Below are 26,612 nucleotides of genomic sequence, written 5' to 3' on the forward strand. Positions count from 1 at the left end.
TGAGAAGGTCTAGAAACTTATGAGGAGTCACCGCTCTTGGTGCCACTGGGTACCGACTTCTGAGATTCCCACTAAGACCGGCATAGCCCGCTATTTCCTCAAGCGTAGGGGTTAGCTCAAAATCAGAAAAATGGAACACATTATGCGCCGGGTCCCAAAAAGGTATTAAAGCCTCAATTATATCCAACCTCGGTTTAATTTTCAGAAAACCAACAAGACCGCCCAAAGCATTCATCACAATATTTCTGCTGACTTTCCCTAAGTCATTCCACCACATATGGAGTTCTAACGAGATTTCCTCGAGGACTGTGAAAGGTTCATTTTCAATAGTGCTCATCCTGCATAAATATTTAGAGTGATCGGTTAAAAGACCATGATTTATTTTGACTCAAAAGAAAATTATCAGCTTTTCAAAATTGCATTTCAAAACAAAACCGCCTTTACAAATACAGCCCTTTAGCACCTCAGGAAAGAAGATTTTAGAGCCGTGTTTGCTAATCGGCCAAAATTTGAAAAAGAACCATAGGTGGCTATTCTTGCAAAAGCAGCCTTCTGGGGCCCTTTTTGGGGACATTGTGTCTATTTAGACAAGAACGACATTACCTAATTTATTTATGACAAAGCAATAACTTTTCATCATTTTTTTTGGGTTATTTTTGGAAAAATGGAGTTGGACCCGGTAAGGGTTATCTACGTATCCCACATCCGGTGAGAATCAAACTTGCGTAGTTCGGGTAGCTTTGACGCAATAGAAAACAATTAAATACTTCATTTTTTTTTTGAAACAATCTTCCTTTTTTTTTCTTTTCAAAATTTTGGCAGAGTTTTGGTACTTTTTGGACATCAGTTTTTCCAAAGATGGGTAATTATCTCTCTCATACCTTAATTTGATTTCTTTTCCAATTTTTCTCCCTTATTCTAGAAGCCGGTCAATATGCAATCCGAAGCAAATAAATGTTCAAGTAGCAAGTAGAATGCATCAGGATGGTCTTTTGATTTCAGGTACACCTGTCCTAGACGGACTCAACCCCTATGTTGAGTCCCCAAAGTCAAATGCACGTGATGCGAACAAGCGTTCCTACTAGGGATCCGGCATGAGGCTATGTTATACTAGGTTTAAAAACCTGGGTGTATTGTTCTAGACCTGGCTTACCCGAGCGGACAGCTCGAGCCGAGGGGAGGGGGGCAGCATACCGGGAATACAAAAGCTTTATCGGCTTTGCAACTTGTCCGAACCTCGTTCTAAAATTGGGATATAACTCTAAAAGAAAAGAAGTTACACGAAGTGCACACTTCCCATATGATTTAGAAGACTCGAAGAGAGGAGGGTTTCGTAGTAATTTATACACAATCCAAACAATATCAAAGCAGTAAAAAGCGACAATTAGCACATTAGGCTCAAACATGTATAATCAGATAATAGATAAAAGCCAACTATAACAGTTATTCTAAGCTCGCATTCTTGAATCCTGAACCAGAGATTCTGGGTTCTTTTTCCCAGCGGAGTCGCCAGAGCTGTCACACCTCCTTTTTACCACCCGAGAGGGGATATAAGGGAGTTTTTCCAATTAAAGTGACATTATTCGAAACGGGATTATTACATTTATTTCAGAGTCGCCACTTGGAATAGTTTATTCGGTGTCCTAACTTACCGGTTTATTTTAAAATCCCAAATCGAGGAAATTCGACTTTACTTTCTAAGTCTGCGAACCAGAAATTCTAGATAAGGAATTCTGTTAACCCGAGAGAAGGTGTTAGGCATTCCTGGGTTCCGTGGTTCTAGCACGGTCGCTTAAACTATTAATAATTGGCCTATTATCTGATTTACTACATGTTTTAACCTATTGTGCATTTTTAAAAACTTTTAAAACCACTTTTACCTTTTAGGAAAATTCAATGCTATTTAAAACACGTTTAAACCACGCTACATGAAATGCACCCGTGGTTCGCGACACGTTTTATTCAACATTGTTGAGAATTGAAGTTTGGTCACATGAAATATATACTCGGATTTTAGTAATCATAAATCACAACTACGTCACGGGAACCGTACCCGTAGCTATGATGAATTAATTAATTAACGCGCCTATAGCAACTACGAAAATTTAATTTTTAATAGCAAAATTTGTTAGGGCCATGGATGATTTAATTTATTTATGGAACACCTCAAACCTTTTCTATAAGGGTTAACTCTTGATCTAATTTTACGAGGGCCATGAATTATAGGTTTTGTTTGGTATGGCACACCTCGAATTATTGCCTTTTTTAGAGGAAAGTTACACCTAATTAGAAGGGCTAAGTCTAAGTTAATCTTTTTGGGAAGGGATTTCGGCTTGAGCTTAATTCAATTAGGAAAATGGTTCAACTTTACCAGGAGCTGCATCTGGGCCTAAGACTTAGCCCAGTAGAAAAAAGAGATTGAAAGCCCTTGCCTTTGTTGGAAATTTGAACAAGTTCTTGCCCACATTGGGCCAATATCAGGCGGGCCCAGTTAATATGTTTTTCTGGCTGGGCCTATCCACCCTTACCTCTGACCGCTACTCACATATTTGTAACGATTAAAAATGAAATCAACTACGCTTTAAAATAAAACCAGAAATATACAGTGTAATTCTAGTTCAACCATTGACCACACAGTTTGCAACAAAACATATATTTATAATATAGCTGATAAAGAACCTTTTACGAATAAACCAAATTCTTAGGCTTATGGCTCAGGCCCAATGGCCGAAGCCCAGATTCTCTTAGGGGTAATTTTCCACCTCGGCTTACTCACAGCTTCAGCCTATTTGAATTGGAAGATAGCCCTTTTACCATCACGGATTGGGCTCAAGGCCTGTCCCACTACACTTACGATAATGTAATGACAAAAAAAGAAGAAAATATACTCCTAAAGCTATTGTTCTGATCCTTAACTACATGACATTGAAATCTGATTCAGTACAGCAGCCCAAATAAAATAAGAAAGAAATTTTTCCAGAAACCCAAAGCATGTTACATAAGAGATTATTAATACATAAACTACTAATGTTAATAAAACTATTCTATTACAATTTTAGTAACCTAACTAATCCTTGCCTCTTTTGGACATGACTTGTCCATCACAAGCTTGTCTTCCTCCATGAAGAGCATCAGATTCATACCACATAGTAGGGTTCTAAATTTCAGCTTCTAAACCTGCTGATTTGGCCAACTAGTGACGAAATCTGCAGGAAACAGCTCATGACCAACAGACGGAAACCAAGACCCTTGAGTAAATAACAAACCATTCATTTAGGTAGAAGAAAGATAAGAAAAGCACGACTGAACTTCATAGTCAGCATTAATAGAATTTCTAAGGACAAATCATCACAACATAACTGTTTTTAGGATAAAAGGCTATAAAGTATTCAGATATTGACCAAGTTGTTCATACAAATCACCTCAAACTTCACATAAACAGAGTTAAATCAAATCCATATCAACGAAAACTATCATGAAAGACAACCATTTCTATACATGCCAATTGTATGTTTTATATCAATAATCATTAAGGTATTACATGTAGAAAGAGCTGAGGTTAAATACCTAGATTCAGATATTGACCATGTTGTTCATACAAATCACCTCAAACTTCACATAAACAGAGTTAAATCAAATCCATATCAATGAAAACTATCATGAAAGACAACCATTTCTATACATGCCAATTCTATGTTTTATATCAATAATCATTAAGGTATTACATGTAGAAAGAGCTGAGGTTAAATACCTAGAAACAGCAGCAAAAATCAGCAACCAATAGATGACTAAGTGGCTGAAAGCTTAGAACAAAAGAACAGTCACAAATTTCAAAACCAGCAATCAGAATCAAGAGCCAGACTTCCACAACCAGCTACAGCAGCTAAGAACCAGTATTCCCCAAGAAAAACCAAGAAAGACCTCCACTTCAAGCCATGTTTCTCAGCTTATGAAGACCAGAAAATAAGAGGTTTTGAATGTTTTTTTTTTTGAAAATCAGAAACCAAGGAACTCAACTCTTTGTTTAAAAAAAAGTAGCTGAACTTGAGAGAGTATTTTCTAAGGTTTTTGAAATCAGCTGTGTTTTCAAGAATTTCTATGCAGAGAATAATGCTCAAACTGTGTGTCCTTTTCAGAATGTAATGGCCTACATATATAGGCTACTTAGGGAGGATATAATTTGGGTATATTCCTTATCCTAATCTCTGAAAATAGTACAATACAGCTGCCCTTCTTATTCTATTTCAACATCTTTTGTTACAGCTAGGACAGTTGTACCATTTCTAGAAGCTTCCTCTTACTAGACATTTTCTGAAAATTGCCCTAAGTTTTCTTTTAGTTCAATTAGGTCCCTATAAGTTCTAAGGACTTACAAATCAGGGCAAACACACATGAGCATTCTTATGTAAATCAAACAGCAAAACTTGGAATTTCTGGACACTTAAGAGCCTAAAATGAGCTAATTTCATAATAAACTTCAGAAAACCTAAATCAACAAAATGTTATACCAAATAAATCGAATCTAAAAGATGAATCAGTGAATCATGAACTAGTATGAAGCATTGAATCAATATTGACAACAATTCTCAGAACAAAGAAGAACAAGAAAAACCAAAGCATGAAAAAGAAAAATGATACAAGGATCCTAAAACTTAATTCATGCTACTGATTAATTATCCAAAAATAAGAAGGAAAATAGAGATGCAGAAAAACCTAAATCAAACATTTTTTTCATTTTCTTTTGTTTTTAAGCAGTGTGGATCAAAACACAAGTAAAAAAAAGGCAAAGAAAACAAAGGAAAGGCAATACCTAACGAGGTTCAGGAAATGAGGAATTGTTCCCAGATTCGGACAAACTTCAAAGGTGAGAAATGAACTTGAACTAACATTAATCGACTGTTTCCGACGAGAAACAATCGACTAAGGGAAGTTTTAGGTTCAAACATTCTGAGATTGACTAAAAACCAGAGAAGTATGACAAACTAGGGCTTGGCTTTTTAGATCTAAAATTCGAGGAATTAGAGACTGATTTGAAAATGATTGAAGGTGGTTTAGGGTTCAGAGGGGTGCAAGGGTTATAGGGTGTTAATTTGGGGTGATTTGGGTAATATAGGGTTTTGGGGATCCGATTTTAAATCTAAAATTCGAGCAATTGGGTGAAGATTTGAGGGAAGTGGTTTGGAGATTCTGAAAGAGAAGGTGACGGGGATTCTGGGGTGTAAATTTGGGGTGGAATGGAGGTGGTCCGCCGCCGTGAGGCGATTTCCGGCCAGCGGACCACGGCGACGATGGCGAGGGAGTTTTAGGGCGGCTAGGGTTTGTTTTGAGAGAGAAGAGAGACGGAATGAGAGGGGTAATGGGGGTTAGGGGGTCTTGTTCAGAAGTTATGTATTAAAGGACTCCTCAGTTCCGAGCCGTTGGATTGCCAAGATCCAACGGTTGTGATCAAATTATTACAAAACGAGGTCGTTTGGGGTGTGAGGGGTTGGACCGGGTAGGCTGGTTATTTTGGGCTTGGGTTTGGACTAAATTGGGTATAAAAATCAGCTTCAATTAAAAATACCCCTTTTCAATTACCTCTTTTTTATCCTTTTTCTTTTCTTTTTCTTTTTTTTAATTAAAAATCCTAAATAAAAAATCCTAAATTAATCCAAACTAACTAATTATCTAATTATAAAAATTACTTGATCCTAAAAGAGAAAAATCAATAATCTAAAAATTAAAGAGGTAGAAATGTAAAATGAGCTATTTTTGTGATAAACAAATAATTACTAATTAATCCTAAAGAAAAAAATTGCAAAAAGAAAACCTAAATGCAATGCATGGTATTTTTGGCATTTTTTTCATGATTTTAGTAAAAATTAAACGTGTAAAAAAATGCAAACAAATTAATAAAATTCTACAAAAAATTCCTAAAAATGGCAAATAATTAAGAAAAATCTATTTTCTAGGGATTTTATAGGATTAGTTCATATAGGGCAAAAATCACATGCTCACACTCACCTACGTTAGAATCCCTTATATTTCTAGATTTTCTTTGTTTGGTTCTGTGTGTTAGCATGACTACTCGATTCTTGTTAAATTTCTGTGGTTACCTTGCTTCGAATATGTTCTTACTGAGTTCTTAGCCTAGCTTATACTACCTCTATGTGATTATTTTCATCTTGATTGTTCAAGACTTGCCTCTTTCTATCGATGTTGTTGACCCTGCCTGTTTGCTACGTCTGGTTGCTCTTACTCTATTTATATGTTGAGTATTGAATCATAACTTCCTCTTGATTGATTCGGGATTCCTTATTTTATGGTTTGATCGAAAGATCTTCTTTTTAAACCCTAAATTTTTACCTCGTCTGTTTAAATTAACTGATTCTCCTACCTTATTTGCTGTGGTACTTTATTCTTACTGAACTATTTCCTTAATGGGAGTTTTCTGAACTTAGCCCTAATTGTCCACCCTATACTTACTGAATTTGAATCTTTCTTTATTAGCCGCACACTGATTTCTTTCCTTATTTATCACTTGTTCTTACCGTTTGAGTTAATTCCCTTAACTTAAGGGGAGTACTTACCTTGATTTCCTGACTGATTGATTCTAAGTTCCTTAATTACTAATGGACTTTGATTTTTTACCTTATTTTCTACCTGCTTTCGAACTATAAATACCCTAGTCTTCTATTAACACAAAAAAGGGAACTCTTGGATCAAAAACTATTTCTCACACCTAAACTTTCTGCTATTTTTTGTACTAATTACTACTACTCTAAGTTAGCCGGCTGCAACCCAAGGCTGACCATTGTGTTCTCTTGTTCTTTCACTCTACTCACTGCCCTCTTTACTGGTATGTTCTAGTTTCAATTCAAAGTTCCACAACAATATGATTCTCTTATTGTTTCAGTTCATCTTGTTTCTAGTTTGATTCTATTTGTGGTTTTGTTGTGAAACTTGCAGTTGATGTTTACATTATTATGTACTCCCCTTACTTAAGATCGGTATATTACCCCTCTGTTTGTTTCTGAGCATGTCTATACCAATTATTTCTTACTTGTTGTGTGCTTACCATCTTATGCTCCATGAATCCCCAAATCTCTATCACCTCTGTATGTGATTTTGCTCTTCATGTCTAGTTTTGTGACTATGCCTGGTCAGCTATTTCTGAGCATTTCTATACCAATTCCTAGACCTTTGCTTGATTATGTGTTTGCAATCAAGTGTTCCATGAATCCCAAACCCCTTGACCCCTGTTTGTGACTAATGAATTTACTTTGGTTCTGTGACTACTGGCTATGTATAAACCTGTCCTAAGGTGTTGTGTTTGGACTTCTATTCATTTCTTCAATCTCATTTCAAACAGTCTCTATTGTTTTTTCTAAATTACTTTCAAACAGACTTTCTGTTTTAATACAGCTTTTCACTAAAACCTTTCAACTTGTGTCAATCACTTTCACTCTAATCCTAAGTCAATAAGTTCTGCCTCCTCCAGTATGTGTACTGCCTTGGGATCCTCTTGAGAACCCTCTGAGGCTGGCCCTTCCACACTACACTTGTTCAATTTTTGGTTACCAAGTCTAGGTGTAAGCACTACTCGGGATCCTTGAGATCCTTAGGGAACTTTGATGCACCCAGACTATGTCATTGTCTATGGAATTGAGGCATTCGAGGCCATTGGAGGTTTTGGGAATCTGGGCCTAATCGAAGGCTCCCTATAGAATAGCTTCTTATTTTTCTTATTTACTTATGTAATTCATTCATTGGTCTGTAATAACTAGCAAAAAAAAAATGGGGTATTTAGTGAAAGGGATGGGTAGATGCATGTTTGTGGGGTAATACGGATAGAAATCATGCTCATAGGACTTTATGTTTAAATCTGATTGCTTTACCAAGTAGAAATCATGCTCATAGGACTTTACGTTTTAATTTGATTACCTTATCAAGTAGAAATCATGTTTATAGGGCTTTATATCTTGTCATCTCACCATGCTAGAAACCATGCCTATAGGTTTCAAATAATTCCATAATAGCAACCATATCTGCAATGTCTTAAAATCAGCTTAGCTAATAGATATCATGCATATAGGGAACCATACTCGAAATTCTGCCTGTCAACCTAAAATAGTCTAAATAAATCAATATAATCCACGTTAAGTCATTTCTGGATTGGTTCAATTAAGTATTTCATATTTCCTGAAACAAGTTCTTTAAAACTGCCTCAATCTATCATTAGATATCATGCCTATAAGTATTATAGAAATCCGTTTCAAAACTTGCTTTGTTTCACTATATAAATGTATTAATCAGTGCTCCGCGTATAGGCAAGCCTTTAGGGCGTTTTCCAAACTGCAACTCTGAAACTGTTTCTATTGCTTAATGTTTTTTGATCCTAACAGGCTTTTTAAAATCAGTAGGCAAATGCTAAGGTCACTACTTCTGAGTTTATAAAAAATAAGTTGCTTGTCTTCTTCATATTCACCTAAACATCCTGCCTTAAGATACTATCCAATAAGAGCCCTTAATTGTGCTTGAGTCGTGCTGTTTATGTGCTTGTTTGAGGATGAAACTTTGAGCCTCTAATTGCCCCCTTTTATTTGCTGAAAGTCCTAAGTGTTTTGCTTGTCGCCTTAGAATTTTCACCTTTTAAAACCTTAGGGGTACGTCTAGAACCACCTATAGGTAGAGGTCCTAACTCCCTCCAGGACCATTAAGAAGGGAGGGGTAGCAGCACGCAATAGAGATTGCTGACCAAACACTCGCTTTGCATGACCAATAAGGGGATGGGAAGGGTAGATATGGGATATGATGACTACGCGCTAATGTCACGGGTAGCCCCTCATCGAGGAGTGTTTACCGGACATTGTGTGGGGTGATCCTATAGGCTAACTAACCTAGGACCCCTCCTTCACCAAAATTCCCTTTTATTTAAACCTTTGTTTTACAACCTGTCCGAATCTTTATCTTACTACTTGAGTTATCTAACGTGCTTTACTTGCAACTTATTTGATCCAACTGTTTATTTGTAATGGACTAATTTGTGAATACAAGTTCAGCGGGGACCCACAGTTGTGGACCAAGAGGGGTGCCTAACACCTTCCCCTCGAGGTTACTTCGAGCCCTTACCCTAATCTCTGGTAATGCGAACCAATCCAAGAGTTAATCACTCTAGGTTCCCTAACGCACCATAATCCATTTGGTGGCGACTCTTTAAATACCCAATTCCCAAAAGGAAATGAGTCATCACACCCCGTGAATGTCGAAACCCGGACCTCTCTCTGCGAGGAGGGAAAAAAGGGGGCGCGACAGCATGGCGACTCTGCTGGGGATATTTTAGGCTCTTACCATAACAAACTTATTTCTGGCAAATTAGTCCAATCATGCTTTATACCGTACCCTTCTCCCTTATTTGAATTTAGCTGTCCATGTTTTAAGCATTTATGGTTCTTTATCCCTGAAACTGACTCGCCTCTTTGTTTTTTTTTTCCCTGTAACTGCCTTTTCAATTATTTAAATACTGTATTTATTTTTCCTACGTGCAAATACTTGACTACATGTTATTAATTGCTGCATAAATCATGCTCCGCATCATATTCCACTCGTGCGTCTCAAATCTTATAGCAACGCTTTAATGAGGGGTTGCGCTCTTCCTCTTTACTACCCTTAAATTCGGAAAGGCTTATTTGCGGTAAAACCAGTCGATCAGCGGTGCAGCCGACGGTTCTGTGCCTTCCCCCTCGAGTTGTTCGCTTGAGGGTACCAGTCTAAAACCCCATATTAGCCTTACTCTGGTCAAAATTGTGCATGCATCATGGTCAAACCTAGTCGGATCAGTTATGTTGTCCACATAATGATCCTTTAAGATAAGCCTTATCCAAAAGTCCATTGGGTTTTCCATAATCCCAACGGACACAACCATGTTCTGTGCATTAATTTGGAGAACTAAATGCCGATATGTTGATCATAAATATATAAATAGTCAAGTCCGGTGGGGGTAAGGTCTAACCCTTTTTTGTTTTGTAGAAAGTGAGGCACGAGGTTCCCAAATTCGGTATGGTTAGCAACATCCCACCATTATTGCTAGATTGGTGGGAGGACCTTTCCTCAAGTGACAAGAAACATGTGAAAAAGTACCTGGGTATCCTACCTTCCCTGCTAGACATTGAGCCAAACAACAAATTGATCGAAGCTGCCACCTTATTCTGGGATAGTGAAAGAGCTGTGTTTCATTTTGGTGACATAGAAATGACACCGCTTCTAGAGGAAATAGGAGGACTTGCAGGACTAACCTGGGACAGTCCCGGGCTATTGGTGCCAGAAAACTGTACGGGCAGGGTTTTTTTGAAGATGATGGGGTTGAAGAAGAATGTCGACCTCGTGTGCTTGAAGGATTCCTACATACCTTTCGAATACCTGTATGAGAGGTATGGCCATAGCAAGTCTTTCCACACTTACCATGATGAGATCTCCCTCACTTCACTGGGTCACATCTACCGCAGAGTGTTTGTATTCATTGTGTGCTTTCTAGGCCTGATAGTATTGCCAATGAAAAAGGGAAAAATCCAAACTAGGTTGGCCATGGTCGCTAAGACTCTGATGGAGGGGATTAATGGATAGACATATACCATAGTCCCCATGATCATAGCCGACATCTATAGGGCTCTGGAGCGCTGTCAAAGAGGGGTCAAGCATTTCGAAGCTTGTAATTTGCTGCTGCAGTTATGGTTGTTGGAGCATTTCCAAAAGGGTCGCTATCGTCAGGAATTTCCGCGAAGGGCTTGGAACGACCATATTGCCTTCCATCACCCTAAGTAGATGACTTACATTCTGGACAGATTTGCTCAGCCGAAAAGCGCCAAAGAATGGGTAGGGTTCTTCGGCAATCTCACCGAGGAACAAGTGCAGTAGATGTTTGAATGGTTCCCCACGGATGAATTTATTATCAGATCCAAGGACGCTCCGCACTTGGTGCTGATCGGGTTGAGAGGGATATACCCATATGTCCCTATCGGGTCACGAGGCAGGCAGGCAGAAAACAGGTTGTACCAAGGGTTGTCAAGATGAGTCACTTCAGGGCGGACTTTCAAGACGACGATGTCCCTTACAAGTGCCAAGCTCAGCACATGTGGCACTGCAAAATCGTTGTGGAGAAGAATACCATTGAGCCAGACAGATATCATGCAGGATGCGAGCCTCTCTACCCGGCATGGTTGGAGGACAATCTGAAAGGAATGGTGACACTAGGGGTCATTCGGGGAAACACAGTCATAGATGAGGAAGCTGAAGCTCAAGTCAAGTATAACAGGCTGCGCAAGAGGGTCCACGACTCTGAGAACGAACACCGAGAGATACATGAGAGGAATCTGAGATTGATCGAGGAATAGAAAGAGATGGCGGTCACTTCCAACAGGAAACTGGAATATCTGGAGCGAGGAATAGTGGAGTTGGAAGGCAAGGTCATAAAGAGAATTAAGAATTGCCAGAACACTGAAAGAGCTGAAGGAGGACATCTGGCCAGGGCCTACCTGCTGCTAGGGTTGCGTGAACTGGGAGATCTCTATGATGGAGTCCGGAATATCGAATCTGGGGAAGGTCCTTCTGGAACCAAATAGGCTAGATTTACTTTTGCTTTTCCTAAAATGTAATAAGGCAAAGTGCCAGTAGTAACTCATTTTATCTTAGTGTCGTTTTGGGATTCGTCTTTTTTTACATCATGAAATGAAGCATTTACTGGCATTAAAAGTTCTCCAAATCTATTTGTCGCTAGGCCTACCTCAGGCACAACGAGGCTCCCAAATTAGGACGCGAATTTATATTTCCGCGATATATGTTTAAATACTGAAAACATTTTAGGATCCTCACTGACTTGTGACCTTTTTGTTTTCTTTATTTTTTGATTATTCCCATCCCCTTAGGTTGGTTCACTCATATTGGCCTCATTAGCGTATCACACCAGATCTAGAGGCCCTCCACCTCCTCCTCCTCCAAGCAACACAAAGAGCAAAGGAAAGACAAAGATGGACGATTTAAGTGGAATCCGAAAGGAAAATATTGAGAACGCAGAGACTTCCGATGGCCGTAGTACTCCGGCCCCGAATAGCCTAGTTTTGAGACTGGAACAAAAGATACTAGAACTGCAAGGAGAACTTGAGCAGGTCCGCAACTTGGCAAACGTGTCACTCCTCCTCAATGTCCCTAATGTCCACCAACAAAACGCAAAGAACCCAACGCCTCCTCAGAACACACAAAACCAATAGCCACAAAATCCTACCGCACCGAATCAATACGCAACTCCACCCCAAAATATCAACCCATTGCCGATACCAACTCCACCGCAACAACATCATCAACCAATTCAGTACCCAGCGACCACCACTTACCCCACTCCCCAAAATGCACCACCACTCATTCCCGATCCACAAAACTCCACCAATGACCACCACGATACCCAAGTTCCTGGCACCCATCAAAGCAACCCTATATACGTGGAAACTATACCCCACTTTACCCAACCAATCTCCTGTGCATCGGAATCCTCCGAGAAGGACTTGCTCATTAAAAACATGGCTGAAGAACTCAAGAAGCTAATGAGCCAAGTTCAAGATGTTGAAGGCGACAGAGGAATAGAGGGTTTAAACTATGAAGACCTGTGTATACAGCCAGATGTGGAATTTCCTGAAGGATACAAACCTCCCAAGTTCGAGATGTTTGACGGTACAGGTGATCCCAGGGTTCATCTAAGGACCTACTGCGACAAGCTTGTCGGGGTCGGGAAAGATGAAAGGATTCGGATGAAGCTCTTTATGAGGAGCCTTACTGGGACACTTTGTCTTGATATATCAGCCAGAATCCCAAGAAGTGAGCTAATTGGGTAAGTATGGCGTCGGAGTTCATGGACCGATTCAGGTTTAACACAGAAAATGCACCCGATGTCTTTTACATTCAGAATCTCAAAAAGAAACCCACTGAAACTTTCCGCGAGTATGCTACTCGTTGGAGGTCGGAAGCAGCCAAGGTCAGGCCCTCTCTAGACGAAGAACAGATGAATAAATTATTCGTCAGGGCACAGGATCCACAATATTATGAGAGGCTGATGGTTATCAGAAATCACAAATTCTCTAACATCATCAAACTCGGAGAAAGGATTGAAGAAGGGATCAAGAGCGGGATGGAAACAAACTTCGAGGCTTTGCAAGCCACGAATAAAGCACTACAGTCAGGTGGCATATCGAAAAAGAGAGATGTTGGGGCAGTAATGGTAGCCCAGGGCCCAAAATCTCCACTTGTCTATCAAACACCTCCACCCACATTTCAAACGCCTCCACCCATATGTCAAACACCTCCACCCATACACCAGGCATCACCGCCCACATACCAACCTTCATCTCCTAGATACTCCCAACCAGCCTCTGTCCATCACACCTATAACTCCCAACCATCCCACTTCCAATCACCATCAGCTCGTCAAAATTATCCAAGACCAAGACCCAACTTTGACCGCAAGCCACCAGACAGTATACCGCCATTGCCGAGCCCATCGACCAATTATATGAAAGATTGAAAGCCACCGGCTATGTCACTCATGTTCCTGCTGTAGCATTAGAAAATCCATCCTAGTGGGTCAATCCGAACAAAACTTGTGCATACCATTCCGGTATGAAAGGGCACACCACTGTTGAGTGTCGAACATTGAAGGATAAGATCCAAACGCTAATTGACAAAAAGGTTATATAAGCAAAGGAAGCCGCACCTAACATTCGCAACAATCCCCTCCCTGATCACAGAGGTGACGGTGTACATGTGATAGAGACAGATGAAGAATGGGACCCTGAGGGGTCGATCGGGCTTATTCGAGAAGGCGATGACTCTAAGGTTGCAGTTACACTTACTCTTATTGTGCTTCAGACGCAGGCACTGATCGAGGTTGAGGTAACTGCATTAGTGCCGTTCGAGGTTGAAGTGGCTCCACCCGCAGCCACCCCCGCTCCATTTGAAGTAGAAATGGTCACACCCTTCACTGTGACAGTATCAACCACACCCCTTTTTAACTCAAAAGCAATACCCTGGGATTATGTCGTCGAGGCTCGGCGGAAGGGGAAGGCCAAGGTAGAGGAATCTGACGCTGCACAAGGAATGACTAGGACCGGGAGAGTCTATACACCTGAACACCTGGGAGGTTCAAGTAAGTAGGCCACTGCTAGGCAGCCTATCATTGAGACTGGGCCGGATGACCTGTGGAGGAAAGTACAGGCAAAGGAGTACCTTGTTATTGACGATCTGAACAAAGTCCATGCTCAGATATCTATCCTATCACTCTTGCAGAATTCAGAGGTACACAAGAACGCCTTAATGAAAGTGTTGAGCGAGGCTTACGTACCCAATCACATCACCGACAGAGAAATGGCCAACATGGTTGGGCAAGTACTAGAAGGTCATAAGATCATCTTCCACGAAGATGAGCTACCACCCGAGGGACGGAATCACAATCGAGCATTGCATATTACAGTGCAATTTGAAGACAAGTTCATTGCTAGGGTCTTAGTTGATGGAGGTTCGAGCCTAAACATTTGTACATTGGACACTCTGAAAAGGTTGGACAAAGGATTCCATGAGATACAGGTAGGAATCATGATTGTAAAGGCTTTCGATGTGTCCCAGAGGGCCATGATCGGGGAGATCAACGTTTGCTTGCAGATGGGGCCAGCTTGGTTCAACGTTGAATTTCAAGTGCTTGACATACCAGCCTCATATAACCTTCTGTTGGGCCGGCCATGGATCCATGCTGCTGGAGTCGTGCCTTCCACGCTACATCAAGCCGTGAAGTTTGAATGGAACCGACAAGAGGTATCATTCATGGGGATGGAAGTAATCCCATCTACACTAGTCAGACCATCCCGGCCATTGGACATAGAAGAAGTCTAGGAGGGGAAACCTACCATCACATCAAACGGGTCAATGTTGTCTAATAGGACAAGTGGTGGAGTAACAAGATAGAAAGTATATTGGCATGGTCCGGATATGAACCCGGCAAAGGGTTGGGAAAAAACCTCCAAGGCATCACCAAACCAATACGGCTGAAAAATCATGGTACCACCTTTGGGCTCGGATATCAATACACATGGGAAGAATACAATGATTGGTCGCCTCCATGGCGCGGACCATACTACCCAGCTGAGCAGCCAGTGCCACGTCTGGAACAAGCTTTTCACCAAGCTAATAAGATATGGGGGACCGCGGAAGAAGAAGCGTTAGCAGGGTTGAGGAATTTGTTCTTGGAGGATGAGGACATGGATTGTAGTGCCATAATTGAGGAGGAGGAGGAAGATGGCCTCACCATTCAGACTGTTGCAAAGGGAGCTGTTCTCAGAAACTGGACTGCCACACCATCTGAGCCCGCTGAGTCCCTGGGTAGCTTGACAGAATTTACTTCTATAGCCGTTCTAGGCATTTAGGATTTCCAGTAATTTTGTTTTATGATTTCCTTATTCAAAATTAATGCTCGATTCATCGAGCCAAGCTTTGTCTGAACAATTTTTCTCAGTTTTAGTCAAATGCATTCGTCCTTTATCATTATTCATTACTACTTTTATACTTTTCCCTTCTACAGTGTTATTATTACTTTTCCTGATGAACCAGTAACTGTGACATGTAATGAGGCAACGCAACATGAGAATAGTGACTCAGAGGAAGAAGATGAGATACCTGAGGAAATTGTCAGGGAGGTCGAAAACTTTGAGAATAAGCCTAAGTCCAATCTGGACGAAACCGAAGCAGTAAATTTGGGAGACGCCGAGACCGTCAAGGAGACCCGCATCAGCATTCACTTGTCACCAACAGAAAAGGAAGAGTACATTCGTTTCCTAAAGGAATATGAGGACATTTTTGCCTGGTCATATGATGACATGACTGGTTTGAGCACTTCCATAGTGGCTCACAAGTTGCCTACTAATCCCATGTGTCCGCCAGTAAAATAGAAACTCAGAAAGTTCAAGCCAGACATGAGCCTGAAAATCAAGGATGAAGTTACCAAGCTGATCAAAGCCAAAGTTCTCAGGGTGGTTGAGTACCCTACCTGGTTAGCCAACATTGTGCCAGTTCCGAAGAAAGATGGGAATGTCAGAGTATGTGTTGACTATAGGGATTTAAACAGAGCATGTCCCAAAGACGACTTCCCGCTGCCAAATATACACATCCTGATCGATAACTGCGCCAAGCATGAACTCCAATCCTTTGTAGATTGCTTCGCAGGTTATCACCAGATTTGGATGGATGAAGAGGATGCAGAGAAGACAGCTTTTATTACACTGTGGGGTGTATACTGTTACAAAATGTGCCATTCGGCTTGAAGAATGCTGGGTCCACCTACATGAGAGCCATGATAACCATCTTCCATGATATGATACACAAGGAAATAGAGGTGTATGTGGACGATGTCATTATTAAATCCAAGAAGGCCGCAGATCACATAGCAGACTTGAGGAAGTTCTTCAACATGCTAAGGAGGTACAATTTAAAGTTGAACCCCGCAAAGTGTGCATTTGGAGTTCCCGCAGGGAAGTTAGTGGGTTTCATCGTCAGTCATCGAGGGATCGAGCTGGATCCATCTAAAGTCAAATCTATTCAAGAGTTACCGCCGCCCAAGAGCAAAAAGGATATGATGTGCTTCCTGGGGCGTCTCAACTACATAAGTCGGTTCATAGCACAGTCCACAGTCATATGCGAACCCATCTTCAAGATGCTGAGGAAAGACGCTAAAACAAGTTGGACCAAGGATTGTCAAAAAGCTTTTGACAAGATCAAGGAATACCTGTCCACACCACCAGTTCTGGTCCCGCTAGAACCAGGACGACCTTAGCTACTCTATCTGTCTATATTGGATGGAGCCTTTGGATGTGTTCTGGGACAACATGATGAGACAGGAAGAAAGGAGCAAGCCATATATTACTTGAGTAAGAAATTCACGCCTTATGAAGCACAGTATTCTCTCCTTGAACGTACCTGCTGTGCTTTGACCTGGACAGCTCAGAAATTGAGGCATTACTTCTGTGCCTACACTACATACCTCATACCCAGGATGGATCCTCTGAAGAATATATTTCAGAAACCCATGGCTATTGGGAAGTTGGCTAAATGGTAGATACTGCTGAGTGAGTTCGATATCGTCTATGTAACTCAAAAAGCGGTCAAGGGACAAGCATTGGCAGATCACCTTGCTGAAAATCCGGTGGGAGGAGAATACGAACCCTTGAAAACGTATTTTTCTGATGAAGAAGTATCATTTGTAGGAGAAGACATTACCGAAGCATATGACGGTTGGAGGATGTTCTTTGACGGAGCCGCAAATTTCAAAGGAGTAGGCATTGGAGTAGTTTTGGTATCAGAAACGGGTCAGCATTATCCTGTATCTGCCAAACTCAGATTCCCTTGCACCAACAATATGGTAGAATATGAAGCCTGCATACTAGGGCTCAACATGGTAGTCGACATGAACATTCAGGAGCTGTTGGTAATCGGTGATTCAGATTTGCTTGTGCACCAAGTACAAGGAGAGTGGGCCACCAAGAATTCCAAGATATTGCCATATCTGCACCACGTGCAAGAATTGAGAAAGAGGTTTGCAAAGATAAAATTTCGACATGTGCCCAGAATTCAGAATGAGTTTGCCGATGCATTAGCCACTTTGTCATCTATGATACAACACCCAGATAAGAACTACATTGATCCCATTCCGGTGAGGATCCATAATCAGCCGGCTTACTATGCTCATGTCAAAGTAGAAGCAGATGGAAAGCCTTGGTTCCATGACATCAAAGAATACTTATCAAAAGGAGAATACCCGGATCATGCAAATCATACACAAAAACGCATACTCCGAAGATTGTCAAATCACTTCTTCCACAGCGGAGGGAACTTGTACAGAAGAACTCCCGATTTAGGATTGCTAAGATGTGTTGACACAAAAGAAGCTTCTAATCTAATTGAGGATGTGCATGCTGGGACCTGCGGTCCACACATGAATGGTTTTGTTCTGGCTAAGAAGATACTCAGGGCAGGTTATTTTTGGATGACCATGGAGACGGATTGCATTCAGTATGTCCGCAAATGCTTTCAATGTCAAGTGCATGCTGATATGATAAAAGTGCCGCCGAACGAGCTCAATGCAACAAGCTCACCTTGGCCATTCGCCGCTTGGAGGATGGATGTTATTGGTCCGATTGAGCCCACCGCTTCAAACGGACACAGGTTTATTCTGGTAGCCATTGATTACTTCACAAAATGGGTAGAAGTTGCATCTTACAAAGCTGTAACCAAGAAGGTCGTCGCAGATTTTGTCAAGGATCGTATTATCTGCCGATTCGGAGTTCCTGAGTCCATTATTACTGATAATGCCGCCGATCTCAACAGTGATCTAATGAAAGCTATATGTGAAGCTTTCAAAATCAAGCACAAGAATTCCACAGCCTACAGACCTCAGATGAATGGAGCCGTAGAAGCCGCCAACAAAAACATTAAGAAGATACTAAGGAAAATGGTAGAGAACCATAAACAATGGCATGAGAAATTACTCTTTGCTCTGTTAGGGTACCGCACCACCGTTTTCACGTCAACCGGGGCAACCCCCTACATGTTGGTTTATGGCACCGAGGCTGTCATCCCAGCCGAGGTGGAGATGCCTTCTCTAAGAATTATACAAGAAGCTGAACTTAGTGATGCAGAGTGGGTAAGGAGCCGCTATGAACAATTGGCCCTTATCAATGGAAAGAGGATGAATGCAGTATGTCACGGCCAACTTTATCAGAACAGAATGTCCAGAGCTTTTAACAAAAGAGCCAAACCAAGATAGTTCGCACCAGGGCAGCTGGTATTGAAAAAAATCTTCCCACATCAAGATGAGGCCAGAGGGAAATTCTCTCCCAACTGGCAAGGTCCGTACATGGTTCATAGGGTACTAACAGGAGGAGCACTCATACTTGCAGAAATGGACAGAGAAGTCTGGCCAAAACCAATCAATTCAGACGCAGTCAAGAGATACTATGCTTAGATACTCTACATTTCTTCATTTGATGTAATTGAACTATGCTTGACCTGATTCCCGTTTAAGAGGGGATACGTAGGCAGCCTTATGGGTTCGGTCACATTATAATAAAATTTTTATTTCCCCCCCAAGATCAGAAACTGGAGCAGAATTTTGAGGAGGACCCACAAAATTCCGGAGCAAGTCCAGCCAGCGCCATCGCATGCTAGCAAGTCAGTAATCAGTTAAGAAACTGGGACAAATTTTGAGAGGGATTCTTAAGATTCCGAAAAGATCTAGTAAGATCCATTATCCGCAAACGGTCAAAGATCATCTACCAAACTGGGGCAGAATTTTGAGGAGGACCCTCAAAATTCTAGTATGAGAGAGTTGCAATGCCTTCGAAACATGTTACAGTCACTAGTACATCAAAAGTTACTTAATATATCAATACGTTTCCAAAACAACTCTATTTTTATCAATAATTGCATATTTTTCGAAAATTTTATTTCCATAGCAGTCAGGTGTCACCTAGGGGAACTCGAAAGGCTTTCAAAACGGAGCGGAGCAAGCAACCTCCCCCCCCACAGAACTTATGATTTTTCTTTGAATGCAGGCACGTCTGACGCAACGATAACATCCGCAGATATATGCCCGCAGCATGATTATCAAGCCATCCAACACCAAATACCCATCTCCAGCTAAGACACATGCTACTTTTACTTACTACCTGCTCTCCGCATGAGGCTAATCCCTGCCTCCCTACTTGCATGAGTCTAATCCCTGACTCCACATTGCATGAGGCTAATCCCTGCTTCCACATTTGCATGAGGCTAATCCTTGCCTCCCTATTGGCATGAGTCTAATCCTTTACTCCATAATTGCATGAGGCTAATCCTTGCCTCCCCACTTGCATGAGTCTAATCCTTGACTCCATGAGGCTAATCCTTGCCTCCCTAATTGCATGAGGCTAATCCTTGCGTCCCCACTTGCATGAGTCTAATCCTTGACTCCACACCTACATGAGGCTAATCCCTGCCTCCATAATTGCATGAGGCTAATCCTTGTCTCCCCACTTGCATGAGGCTAATCCCTGCCTTTATAAATTCATGAGGCTAATCCTTGCCTCCCTATTTGCGTGAGTCTAATCCTTGACTCCACACCTGCATGAGTCTAATCCTTGACTCCCCACCTGCACGAGGCTAATCCTTGCCTCTATACTTGCATGAGGCTAATCCTCGCCTCCGTATTCGCATGGTACTAAACACTGCCCCTTTTGCACAGATATTGCTCTATTTTACTATCTATTTGCTTTTCAATCGGGCTAAGCTCTGCCCTCCATTTCGCAACACTAAGCCTTGTCTTGTTAACATCATATTATTGTATATCATGGGCTGAAATATCACCAATCTGTCCGAAGGCGTCATAGTCTAAAGGCATCATCCTCATAGCCGAAAGACACCATGCCATGGCTTGAGGATCTCTCAAACTTGCATATCATTATTCAAAGGCGTCATGGTTTGGAGGCACCATTGTAATGGCCCGAGAACATCATTTCATGGCTTTCGAATCCCTCACTAAACAATTCATGGCCCAGGACGTCATGGTCCAAGGACATCCTCTTTAACCGTCCGAAACCTTCATGGTCCGAAGTGAATCTGCATCATGTTTAAATTTTCGCAAATACGTTTGTAGCATCTTTTATCTGCAGGTAACCAGTAAGCAACCGCTATCCTAGCAGGAGCAATCTCGCTCCAATTCCCTCAACCGTCCCGAGCTTTAACCGCTCACCTTAGCCGCTTCCGCATCGCGTGTCCGTTCTTGCAGTAATTTCATCGGCATATTCCGCAGATGAATCCAGAACTACACATAGCCTGATTCTTGTAAAACCAGGGTTATGTAGGCAACTCGAAAATCGGAGTCTGGCCTCCGGCTTTCAAAACATCCCGTCCGGTCAAAATTGGCCATCATTTCTTTACCCGAAAACTTTTTCATCCATCCCGGGTAAAGAGGGGCAGCTGTTGATACCCAATTTTTCCCTATATATTTTTATATGCATAAATACATTCAAAATAGCATATACATAAGCATGCACAAGGCTTTTTCCATAATTTTAGGGATTTAAATTGATTTATTTCCTCCCCTTTTATTCATAAAATCCCCAATAATTATTCCCCAAATTATTATCATGGTGATTTAGACATTTAATTTCTATACTTATGCCAAGATATGATTTATTATCTTTTATGCATTTTTATAATTGCATTTGGTATTTTTTAAGCTAAATTGCATATAATTGTAATATTAGCCCGTTTGACGTATAATTACATTTTATATGCATAAAATTGGTTCCTATATTTTCAAAATGATAAATATCTATTTTAAATCATTTTGGTACATAAAATTATTTTCCAGAAGTTATTTATTATTTATTATAAATTAAATAGGGAAAAATTGGCTATTTAAATTATAGCCAGATTGGCATTTCGATAATAGCCTAAATTGGACCCAACCCTAGCCCAATTTCACATTAAAGTACTCGACCCAAGCCTTAAACCCGCCTACCCGACCCAAGACCCGTAAAATCCTGACCGTTGATCTAAAAGATCAATGGCCCTTATTAGTTCCTTCCTTTTTTATCCCAAATAACCCCCTAACCCTATCTCATTTCCAAATTCCGTCGCCTCTGTATTCTCTCATCTCTCAACCACTCAACCTAACCCTAGCTCTTTCAACTGCTGACCTCCCTTTCTCCGGTCCTCCGGTGACCACCCTTCAACCCCTAAGCCTCCCATGGCTCCTCCATTGCCATGCTCATCTTCTCTGAGGCCTTCAAGGGCCATGGGCCACGCCGACTTGTATCTAGGGTTCGCTGTTTGGGCTGTTCTTGGTTACTCCGGTGTGATTTTGAGCAAGATCACACTATATTTGTTACGATCTTTGAGTTTCTAAACAGGTTCTTTCATCTCTACTTGGGTTTCTTCTGAAACCCTAACTTTTTGCTTACAACTCCTAGATCTGTACGATTTTAAAACGATTTGGTTCTGTTCTTTTGATGTTTTACACTGTTCTTGAATCTCTTTTACAAGAGTCATCGAGTTCCAGTTGTTTTCACCTTCTTCTAAAGTTAGGGTTTTTCAGAACTTCTTCTACACTTTGTTTAAATCGATTTTTATGTTTTAACTTCTATCCTTTGCATATCTCAGCTGATTCTATGTTTTTACTTCTTCTTTTTTTCAACTCGCCTATGTTAGAATCCCTAATATTTCTAGATTTTCTTTGTTTGGTTCTGTGTGTTAGCATGACTACTCGATTCTTGTTAAATTTCTGTGGTTACCTTGCTTCGAATATGTTCTTACTGAGTTCTTAGCCTAACTTATACCACCTCTATGTGATTATGTTCATCTTGATTGTTCAAGACTTGCCTCTTTCTATCGATATTGTTGACCCTGCCTGTTTGCTACGTCTGGTTGCTCTTACTCTATTTATATGTTGAGTATTGAATTATAACTTCCTCTTGATTGATTCGTGATTCCTTATTTTATGGTTTGATCGAAAGATCTTCTTTTTAAACCCTAAATTTCTACCTCGTCTGTTTAAATTAACTGATTATCCTACCTTATTTGCTGTGGTACTTTATTCTTACTGAACTATTTCCTTAATGGGAGTTTTCTGAACTTAGCCCTAATTGTCTACCCTATACTTACTGAATTTGAATCTTTCTTTATTAGTCGCACACTGATTTCTTTCCTTATTTATCACTTGTTCTTACTGTTTGAGTTAATTCCCTTAACTTAAGGGGAGTACTTACCTCGATTTCCTGACCGATTGATTCTGAGTTCCTTAATTACTAATGGACTTTGATTTTTTACCTTATTTGCTATCTGCTTTCAAACTATAAATAACCCAGTCTTTCATTAACACAAAAAAGGGCAACTCTTGGTTCAAAAACTATTTCTCACACCTAAACTTTCTGCTATCTTTTTTACTACTTGCTACTACTCTAAGTTAGCCGGCTGGAAGTCAAGGCTAACCATTGTGTTCTCTTTTTCTTTCACTCTACTCACTGCCCTCTTTATTGGTGTGTTCTGGTTTCAATTGAAAGTTCCACAAAAATATGATTCTCTTATTGTTTCAGTTCATCTTGTTTGTAGTTTGCTTCTATTTGTGGTTTTGTTGTGAAACTTGCAGTTGATGTTTACATTATTATGTACTCCCCTTCCATAAGATCAGTATATTACCCCTCTGTTTGTTTCTAAGCATGTCTATACCAATTATCTCTTACTTGTTGTGTGCTTACCATCATATGCTCCATGAATCCCCAAATCCCTATCACCCCTGTATGTGATTTTGCTCTTCATGTCTAGTTTTGTGACTATGCCTGGTCAGCTGTTTCTGAGCATGTCTATACCAATTCCTAGACCTTTGCTTGATTATGTGTTTGCAATCAAGTGTTCCATGAATCCCAAACCCCTTGACCCCTGTTTGTGACTAATGAATTTACTTTGGTTCTGTGACTACTGGCTATGTATAAACCTATCCTAAGGTGTTGTGTTTGGACTTCTGTTCATTTCTTCAATCTCTTTTCAAACAGTCTCTGTTATTTTTACTAAATTACCTTCAAACAAACTTTCTATTTTAGTACAGTTTTTCACTAAACTCTGGCACTTTCACTTTCAACTTGTGTCAATCACTTTCACTTTACTCCAAAGTCAATAAGTTCTGCCCCCTCCCCCCCCCCCCCCCAGTATGTGTACTGCCTTGGGATCCTCTTGAGAACCCTCTGATCTCTGGCATACTGAGGTTGGCCCTTCCACACTACACTTGTTCAATTTTTAGTTACCAAGTGTAGGTGTAAGCACTGCCCGGGATCCTTGAGATCCTTAGGGAACTTTGATACACCTAGACTATGTCATTGTCTATGGAGTTGAGGCATTCGAGGCCATTGGAGGTTTTGGGAATCTGGGCCTAATCGAAGGCTCCCTATAGAATATCTTCTTATTTTTCTTATTTACTTATGCAATTCATTCATTGGTTTGTAATAACTTGTAAGCAAATATGGGGTATTTAGTGAAAGGGATGGGCAGATGCATGTTCGTGGGGTAATACGGGCAGAAATCATGCTCATAGGACTTCATGTTTAAATCTGATTGCTTTACCAAGTAGAAATCATGCTCATAGGACTTTATGTTTAAATCTGATTGCTTTACCAAGTAGAAATCATGCTCATAGGACTTTACGTTTCAATTTGATTACCTTATCAAGTAGTAATCATGTTTATAGGGCTTTATATCTTGTCATCTCACCATGCTAGAAACCATGCCTATAGGTTTCAAATAATTCCATAATAGCAACCATATCAGCAATGTCTTAAAATCAGCTTAGCTAATAGATATCATGCCTATAGGGAACTATACTCGAAATTCTGCCTGTCAACCTAAACTAGTCTAAATAAATCAATTTAATCTACGTTTAGTCATTTCTGGATTGGTTCAATTAAGTATTTCATATTTCCTGAAACAAGTTCTTTAAAACTGCCTCAATCTATCATTAGATATCATGCCTATAAGTATTACAGAAATCCGTTTCAAAACCTGCTTTGTTTCACTATATAAATGTATTAATCAGTGCTCCGCGTATAGGCAAGCCTTTAGGGCATTTTCCAAACTGCAACTCTGAAACTGTTTCTATTTCTTAATGTTTTTTATTCTAACAGGCTTTTTAAAATCAGTAGGCAACTATTAGGGTCACTACTCCTGAGTTTATAAAAAATAAGTTGCTTGTCTTCTGCATATTCACCTAGACATCCCGCCTTAAGATACTGTCCAATAAGAGCCCTTAATTGTGCTTGAGTCGTGCTGTTTATGTGCTTGTTTTAGGAGGAAACTTTGAGCCTCTAATTGCCCCCTTTTATGTGCTGAAAGTCCTAAGTGTTTTGCTTGTCGCCTTAGAATTTTCACCTTTTAAAACCTTAGGGGTACGTCTAGAACCACCTATAGGTAGAGGTCCTAACTCTCTCCAGGACCATTAAGAAGGGACGGGTAGCAGCACGCAATAGAGATTGCTGACCAAACACTCGCTTTGCATGACCAATAAGGGGGATGGGAAGGGTAGATATGTGATATGATGACTACGCGCTAATGTCACGTGCAGCCCCTCATCGAGGAGTGTTTACCGGACATTGTGTGGGGTGATCCTATAGGCTAACTGACCTAGGACCCCTCATTCACCAAAATTCCCTTTTATTTAAACCTTTGTTTTACAACCCGTTTGAATCTTTATCTTACTAGTTGAGTTATCTAACGTGCTTTAATTGCAACTTATTTGATCCTACTGTTTATTTGTAATGGACTAATTTTTGACTACAAGTTCGGCCGGGACCCACAGTTGTGGACCAAGAGGGGTGCCTAACACCTTCCCCTCGAGGTCACTTCGAGCCCTTACCCTAATCTCTGGTAACACAAACCAATCCAAGAGTCAATCACTCTAGGTGCCCTGACGCACCATAATCCGTTAGGTGGCGACTCTTCAAATACCCAATTTCCAAAAGGAATGAGTCATGACACCCCGTGAATGTCGAAACCCGGACCTCTCTCCGCGAGGAGGGAAAAAAGGGGGCGCGACAGATATTATTTTACCTCCCTTATTTTCGTTTTGTTATAATAATTATTTTACCATATTTGTCATTAACCTAAAAAGTATGATGTGATTAATTTGCCCTTTCTCCAATTAACGTCGACGTTGGTCGTTGTGAAGCTAAAGAATATCCATCGAGTTGCTGAAGATAGTCTTCCCGGCGACGATGATAGACCAGTGACAAAGCTAGAGCATTAGTAAATGGGTACAGATGAACCCAATGATTTTTGCTTTGATTTTGTATTTCTATTAGGAAATTCAGTAAATATGCTTAAATATTTAATTTTCAATCAAATGGCAAGTTCAAAACCCTTAAATTTCGAATCCTTGCTCCGTCTCCGATGAAGATGACCGTCCATGGCTCTAAATAATTTTAGTAGTTCTGGATGGTAGTTTACAATTCTGCATTCTCTTCGAGCTGTAGGAATCTGGAATGTGACAAGCAAACAAATAGATGTGGAACCTAAGGAATGAAGGGTATATAGGTTTGCTCTTGGTGTAACTTATTCACAAAAGAGTTGTATTGGAAGGAGTTAAGAATGCTCTTCACTTTTCTCTCAACATTTCCTTATCAACACAGTCACTTACACAGCAATTCCCCACTACACTCTTAGTTTATTCATGGAAACACAGCCCTACGCAACCAACTCCAAATCCCCAGAATCCCCAGATAACGCAAAAATGCAAATTGATCCACCCTCACACGCCACAAACCCTGACAACCCCTCCTTCTTGAACAAATTAATAACTAATACACATTTATCTCCCGATCTCAACAATCCCCACCTCCAACTTAATATCATTGATTTAACTGATGAAAGCGACACCACCATTGACCCAGACCACTTCATTCCATTGACTGCTGAAGATAATGTTGGGAAAATAATATCCCGCCCAGGAATAATATCCACGATAAATAACAATAACAAGAGAGTGATAAAGACACCAAATCGTTAACGGGGTAAAATACAATAAC

Source organism: Nicotiana attenuata, chromosome 7 (genome assembly GCF_001879085.1).
Source record: "Nicotiana attenuata strain UT chromosome 7, NIATTr2, whole genome shotgun sequence".
NCBI lineage: Eukaryota > Viridiplantae > Streptophyta > Magnoliopsida > Solanales > Solanaceae > Nicotiana > Nicotiana attenuata.